We start from the raw sequence: 8,259 nt of genomic DNA on the forward strand, positions 1-8,259 counted from the left end.
TAAGTCACCCCATAAGCACTGGAGTGAAGCCATGGATAAAGGGCACCTTGCAAGGGGTGAATATTGCCTGTGTCTCAGATAATGGAGGAAAGGATGCTCAAGCCATTAAGCAACAGAGCCTATTTGCAGATTACCAACTTGCCATGTGTTGTCCATCCATTTTGTCAGCCACCCCGGTACATGAAAAAAACTTTGAGTAACACAAAGCCATTACTGGTGGGTAGAAGGTCAATGGGAGACACATTAATGTCCCTAAGTAGAGACAATTCTCAAAAATAGCTATTGCCTTTGTGACAGGTTTCAGAGGGGTAGCCATGTTAGTCTGTATCAGCAAAAACAACGAGGAGGCTTGTGGCACCTTAGCGACTAACAAATTTATTTGGGCAAATTTGTTAGTCTCTGAGGTGCCACAAGGCTCCTCATTGTTTTTACTGCCTTTGTGTTTACACTGGGCTTTTTCTGAAGAACTTCCCACCACTGCCACATTGGTGCAGAACACTGGGCTTTAACAAGTTAGCTGGTTGAATTAAAGCCTAATTCCCCCCCATCTTAGCCTGTGTCAAAGTCTACGTGCAGGTTTTAGAATGCGTTAGCTAGCATGTGTCAGCTACTACATCCTTATCCCAGGCACCCTTAAATCCTGGTCTAGCCAGAGCCACACTCTTGGTTAGCAACACTGGGAAATGTTTCAGATAAAAACCTCCTGTAGGTACCAGTTCAGTGGAGTCAGGTGGAAAGCCTGCGTTCCATCCTGGCGCTCATGGGGTCTCTGGCTTTTTAGTTGCATAGTCTCCCATACCATCAGAGCAGCAGCTTTGGTCAGAATTGCTTAAACTGCCCCAGGTTTGAGCAAATGTTCAGTTCAGTCCCTATTTCTGGGGTTTAACGTGTAACATTTCTAACACCTTTTCAAAAACGTGGCTGTTTTCTCTTACATCTGGGAGTGAGGAATTGTGTGTGTTGCCACAAAGAATAAAACAACAAATGGAGGTTCAGATTCTGCCTGCTGGTACACCTAGCCCAGCACACCACTACAAGCCAGAGCAGTACTAAACTCCAGCCGGGGTGATAATGGGATAAGTGAGGGCAGAATTTGGCCTAGAGAATTTATGATGGACTTCAAAACAGCTGGGAGCCATCATACCCCAGCCTTATACCAACAGCCTCTCTATTGTAGGGAGAAGCATGTTTCTTCAGCATAGAATATCAGGGTTGGAAGGGACCTCAGGAGGTCATCTTGTAGATAAATCTCTGATAATTTTCATATGACTTTACATTGTGCCTCTTCATATAACCTTGTGGTGGGTCTACCCACGTGTGACCTCTGTTTTCATGGGACTTTGTATCAAAGCCTCCTTTAGAAACTTTGCATTGCCCTTGGTATAATATTATAGACCCTAAGGATAGAATAAGATAGAAGAAAAATTTCTTTTTGCTAGCAGTAGAACAAGAGCTCTCCCCCCCCCCCCACTCTTAATCAATTGCCCTGTTGAATGAATGAGGTGTGAATGAGCAAGGCATGGAAGGCAGCACCTCCAGACAGCCTCAACTGTTGGAGAGGGGCTGGGAGCCAAACCCAAGGACAATAAAGCGTGTCAAGTGGGCTCATTAAAGACAAGCAGACATACTGACGTCCTCGGGGGGGGGGTTAGAAGCAAGCACCTTCTTTTGGAAACACCCTTTTTGCAGCATTGGGACAACACTCAAAAGAAAGCAGCACAAAGGACCAATGGACACAGACACAGAGTTTGAATCTGGTATAGATTTGCATAAGAGAAAAGCTGCTATAAAAGTGAGGTGTCTTGCAGAGGACCCCGGGTCTCGTCTTGTCAACATGGGAGCATCGATCCGGATCGGCAGAAGCCCGGCTCCACCCCCTCCCCCATCTAACTCACCTGGCCAGTGAAGTTAAGGGGAGCAACTAATTGGTAACAACAAGACGGAATGGGTTTGTGTGTGTGTGTGTGTGTGTGTATGTGAGCATAAGTGTAATATATTATATGCATATAATACAGTGTTAATGAATACATGTATTACTAATAAATGTGGCGTTTTGTCTTATTCCTCCTGAAAAGATCCTATGCAGTACTTTAAGTACAACAATCTAGTCCAACCCCCTGCTCAAAGCAGGACCAATCCCCAGACAGATTTTTGCCCCAGATCCCTAAATGGCCCCCTCAAGGATTGAACTCACAATCCTGGGTTTAGCAGGCCAACACAGGTAGTACAATGGGTGTTTGTGGGATTCTCTGGAGGTTAGCTCTGTGTAAAGCAGTACATTGCAGATGGCTTGTAGGGGCTATAATGAGCGCTGGTTAACACAAAATTCAATCAATAAACCTGTTTTTCCAATGGAAAATAGGGTTTTTGACAAAAACAAGTTTTTCTGCAGAAAATTAATTTGTCATAAAAGCAACTCCCAAGCCCCAAAATATTTTGATTCAGAAATATTGCCACCGTGCTTCATGGGAGTTGTAGTTTGTTTTCCTCATATCCCCATTCTCCTCTATGGGTAGGGCTCCCCAACTAAACTACAGTATGTACCATGGCCAGGGACTTCAGTGATGCACTGATCAAGAGGGGACACCCTGGTTCATCATGGGAGATGTAGTCTGACCAGGGAGCCCGGCCTGTAGAGGAATTAGGCGCATGAGGCACCCGGACTACAACTCTCATAAGGCACTATGGCAGCATTTCTGAATTAAAGTTTTTCAGCTTTCGGATGAAATATTTTTTTTTTTTTTTTTTTTGGTCAAAATATTTTGATTTTTGTTTTTTTGCTGAAAATGTAAAATTTTCTGTTGAGGGGAAAGAAAAGTTCTGGACAGCTCTATAATTATTTGTATGGATGACATTTTGAAGGGTTAAAATCCATGTGCATTTTATATAACAACCTAGTATATGGATTGTGCTAGCTCTTTTCCAGGCCCGAAGTTCTGAGTTTGGTCAAGAGACCAGAGGCCTAACAAATAGTGATTAGCTAAGAGAAGCAGAATAAACAAAAGATAACCTTGCTTTGCTAAAATAAGCCTCATCAGCAAATTGACAGGTGTTGAAGCTGAGTACTGAATAATTGTGTCTTATTCAAGTAGCAAATTGAACAAAGACTCCCTGTTTCTGTTGTGTTAGTTTTTTCTGTAGGGTGATGTTTTTCCCACACATTCAACCTTGAGTTTCTGAAAGATTGGAACATGTCAGTATTAGATATGGCCTCCTCCCATCTCCCTTTCCCAGAGACCAATGCCTGCCTTAAAACACAAAGGAGACAATCTTTATTGCCATATACTTTCACTGTTTCTTTGCTTTAACCCCAGGAATGTACCTATTGAACAACCAAAGGAGCTACTTCATTTCTATGAACCCCAAATCAAAATTCAACATACATATATATATTTTATACTAATACATTTTATCAAAGTATTAATTAAATGTTAACTTGTAAACTTAAGACCATGGGCAAAGACATTATATAGCCTTTTAACCATTGGCTTCTGTGCTATCTTGTCTTGCTGCTAGACCTATCCAGGGTCGTGGAACTGCCTACCTTGTCACCTTCCCCCGCCCATGGAAAATCCATATATTCCATTGTAATCAATTGATTGACAGTGTCTCTGAGCCAAATAAGCAAGATGACACTCCGTCAGCGCTGTACGTAATAAACTCCTATGCTTGACTTCTACACGGTGTGGATTTATGTTCCTTCACATTTAATTTTGCAAAGCTCTTTGCAAGAGACGTGTTCAGAATGATATTTCTGAAATAGACTTATTTGGGGCGGCGGAGGGACCATCAGATTAAAAGAACATGAAGTGTAAAAATTGTTATTTCTGTCTTGCATGTGCACGGTATTGAAAAATTCAAACAAATTACAGATCACAGCAGCCTCAAGACCACCTTCCTCTTCACAGGATAGGTTTTGTGGACATGTCCACACATTGTCATCTAATGAAACTAATGTTACAGAGTGAGATGGATCTAAGTGTTTATACCCTGTCAACAACTATGGACAAAGGAAGAGATCATAATGAAACGGTAACGAGGTGTTGTGTATTGATCTCAGACAATGTTCCTGAAAGCCCTGTGTAGCAAGTTAGCCTGTTGTAAGTGATAAGTAGTGTAGCAGCCACTGTCTGCTAGATGACCAGCTTTCTTGAGTTGCCTGGATCCTTCTCCTCTAATAAATCCCAACCAAAAAGTTTGTTCAGTTGGGAGTTAAAGCTGCAAATGTCTATCAGTTATTTCAAGTATGGTTCTACTGACTCCAAAGCCCACTGAATCAATGGGCATCTTTCCATTGCCTTCAGCCAGCTTTGAATCAGGCTCATGGAGCACATCTGTCAAGTAAAGAAAGTGCTATTTTTATGTAGTTGCTTTAGGGACAGAATGGTTTCATAGTGCTTTGGGCTCCCGATGGCCTGGTTGAGCCAGGACAGTTACTAAGGTTATGTCTACTCTACAATCACAGGGTCTGATTGCAGTTCATGTACACCTACCCAATCTAGCTAGCTTGGGTACTGGAGCAGTGAAACCTCAGCAGCATGGGATGCAGCTAGCCCAGGGTTCAGGCAGGCTTGTACAGCCCATGTTGAAGCCCGTGCTGCCACAGCTTCACTGCTCAGGCTCCTGAGCTAGTTAGAGTAACGCTAACTCAGGTGTGTCTACATGAGCTGCAATCACACCCCGGGACTACAGTGTAGACACACCCTCAGAAAAAATGTGTTGGTAGCTAGCCCATCTTGTCAGTCATTAACAGAACTGTTCACCAGTTTTCAATTACAGGACTAACAGAGTACCGTATACCTTTGCCACCCACACTGAAGATACAGGTGAAAGCATCATGTGAAGGGAAAGGGGTTGCCCAGGTGTAAGGCAGGACAGCATTTGGCCTGCAGAACACTTCTTGGGAGTGAAGATGTATGAGCTAGGAAGAATACAGCTGGGCTTTCAGATCCAAGGGTGAACTCGCAATTAGAAAAAACAACAACAAAAAACCCTACCTCCCACCACATTTCTTTACTAGTACTCTTGAACAATTTGATCTGGAGTCAGACACAGTCACCATGGAAACCCACAAGGCCATTTCCACAGTCATTTTCAGGGCAAAACCCTCCAGAAAGACACAAGTGTTGGAAAGCCTAGAAATTGGGAGTTAAGGTTACACTTTGAAAACCCTGCTCAAATATAAAGTATGAAAGTGCAAAAGGTCATGTAACCAACCTCAACTCTGCCCAGTGTCATTGTCAGGCTGCCACCCTTCTACATATCTGGATATTGAAGGACTTCCAGGTTGGAGGTCATTGTCGGAGTTACATCTGCACAGCTACATCTCTCAAGGGGGTGAAAAATCCACATACCTGAGAGATGTGGTTGAGCAGAGCTAACCCCTGGTGTAGACAGTGCTAGGTTAACAGAAGAACTCTTCCACTGACCTAGCTACCTCTTCTTGGGGAGATGGGTTACCTACAGTGCCAGAAGAACCGCCCCCCGTTCCATCGCTGTAGTATGTATCTACACTGAAGCACTACAGTGGTGCCGCAGTGCTACTGTAGCATTTTAAGCGTAGACATAGCCTTACTCTGCAGAAGCACATTGTGTCTGTATATGTCCTGTCATCTCCCACAACACTGATGCACCCACCACTATGCTATATGGATATCAGCAGCACCTTGCCAGTAGCACCCTGCACTAATCACACCTTGTGATGAGGGAGAATTAGAAAATCTTGGTATTTTTGCACAATACAATACGGCGGAATCTGAACAAAGCACTCAAGCTCACGTTCCTGGGTGGCAGCCAAAAGCCAGTTCTCTATGTATGGTTTACCCTTCATTCAAAGCCGTTCTGCAGAATTCTCACATGGTATAAAAACTGCTCCTGCAGGTAGTTAGCTGTGGGGTTGTACTGGCACAAAGTCTCTGTCCCTGAGTACAGCCCCGCGTAGAGGTGGATTTGTTACCTGCACAAAATTCTCTGTTACTCACACACTCTTCGGGCATCCACCTTTACCCAATTCCTAGGGCTCAGAGCTTACTCTTTGCGGGTTTGCAGGACCTTTTACCAGTGAAAGAGCCTAACACAGTAATATCCTTATTCTCTATTTATTAACAATTACCAAACAGAATATACATGCTAAGCATACAATGCTATGCTCACCAATCCTGATCATGCAGGCGGACTTCCCCTGTTGGTCAGGCAAGGCCAGTCTCATCTGGATTCTAGTTGCTGTGCATCACATTCGTGCAGAGGAAACCTAGCAACTTTGATCTTAGGCTGTGTCTTAGGCCTGGTCCACACTAACCCCCCACTTCGAACTAAGGTACGCAAATTCAGCTACGTTAATAACGTAGCTGGATTCGAAGTACCTTAGTTCGAACTTACCGCGGGTCCAGACGTGGCAGGCAGGCTCCCCCGTCGATGCCGCATACTCCTCTCGCCGAGCTGGAGTACCGGTGTCGACGGCGAGCACTTCCGGGATCAATCCGGGATCGATTTATCGCCTCTAGACAAGACGCGATAAATCGATCCCAGAAGATCGATTGCTTACCGCCGGACCTGAAGGTAAGTGTAAACCTACCCTTAGAGGTGAGTTCTTCTTCTTCTTCAGGTCTTTCCTTCTTATTCTTCTGTTCCTTCTGCTGGTCTCCTTCTTGGACCCCAGTTTATATAGTGAAACTTGAGTCCTGCTTAGCTATACCTTAACCAATCATTTTACTAAAATTTTACTAACCAATCCTAACATATTGTAACAAAATTCTCTAACCAATCAGACCCACCGCCTTAATTAATTTACACCTAGCAACATTAATTATATAACAGACAAAAACAATCAAAGAACCAGACAGAGATCAGACAAACAATAGAGAAGTGGGGACCAGAAAGACAAAACAATAAAGAAATGAGGATTTCACAACCACAACTATTGATAATTGATTTCTTACCAGACAGAATGCTATCAAACTAAGGGCAGGGCTACACTTGTGAGTTAGAGCACATTAAAGCAGCCCTATGCCCTAACTCACGACGCGTCCACACTGGCAAGGCACGTAGAGCGTCCGGACTCCGCGGCTAGAGCGCTCCTGGTACTCCACCTTGGCAAGGGGAATAACGTTTGATGCGTCTCCGCTAGAGTGTCGCAGCGCCAGTGTGGACGCCCTGGTCTGTTAATGTGCTCTGATCAACCTCCAAAAGTGTCCCACAATGCCTGTTTTAGCCACTCTGGTCATCACTTTGAACTCTACTGCCCTGCCTTCAGGTGACCAACTGTCAGACCCGCCCTTTAAATTCTCTGAGAATTTAGAAAATCCCCTTCCTGCTTGCTCAGCCAGGCGTAGAGTGCTCTCAGGAAATCTTTCCAGGTAACCATGCCTCCACGCGCCAGGCAATCCCCAGTCTGGAGCAATGGCGAGGTGCTGGATCTCATCAGTGTTTGGGGGGAGGAAGCTGTCCAGTTCCAGCTGCGCTCCAGCCATAGGAATTATGATACCTTTGGGCAGATATCAAGGGACATGATGGAAAGGGGCCATGACCGGGATGCACTGCAGTGCAGGGTTAAAGTGAAGGAGCTGCAGAATGCCTACCGCAAAGTCCACAAGGCAAACCGCCACTCCGGTGGTGCCCCCGCGACCTGCCATTTCTACAAAGAGCTGGATGTGATACTTGGGGGTGACCCCACCTCCACTCCGAGGACCATCATGGACACTTCAGAGCCCAGTTCAACAAGGCAGGAGGAGGAGGAGGAGGAAAGCAGGAGCAAGGGTGCTTTGGAGGAGGAAGACACCCTGGAATTCCTAGATGCATGGAGCCAAGAACTGTTCTCAAGCCAGGAGGAGGGTAGCCAGTTGTGCGACCGGTGCTTGGGGCTTTCAGCCTCAAATTGCTCCCTCCAGGCATCCCTAATCCTTGCAGCCCCACATTGGGCCCCTCTAATAGCCCTGCTCTCTGGCTATTCAAATTCAGCCTCCAGGTGTTGAACCTTTGAGTTCCATGCCTGAGTGAATCTTTCACCCTTCCCTTCACAAATGTTATGGAGGGTACAGCACATGGATATAACCGCAGGGATGCTGTCATTGGCCAGGTCCAGCTTCCCATACAGAGAGTGCCAGCAGCCCTTTAAACAACCAAAAGCACACTCCACAGTCATTCTGCACCGGTTCAGCCTGTTGTTGAACTGCTCCTTGCTGCTGTCAAGGCTCTCTGTGCAAAGTTTCATGAGCCACGGCATTAAAGGGTAAGCAGGGTCTCCAAGGATCACAATGGGCA

Source organism: Chrysemys picta, chromosome 4, assembly GCF_011386835.1.
Source record: "Chrysemys picta bellii isolate R12L10 chromosome 4, ASM1138683v2, whole genome shotgun sequence".
NCBI lineage: Eukaryota > Metazoa > Chordata > Testudines > Emydidae > Chrysemys > Chrysemys picta.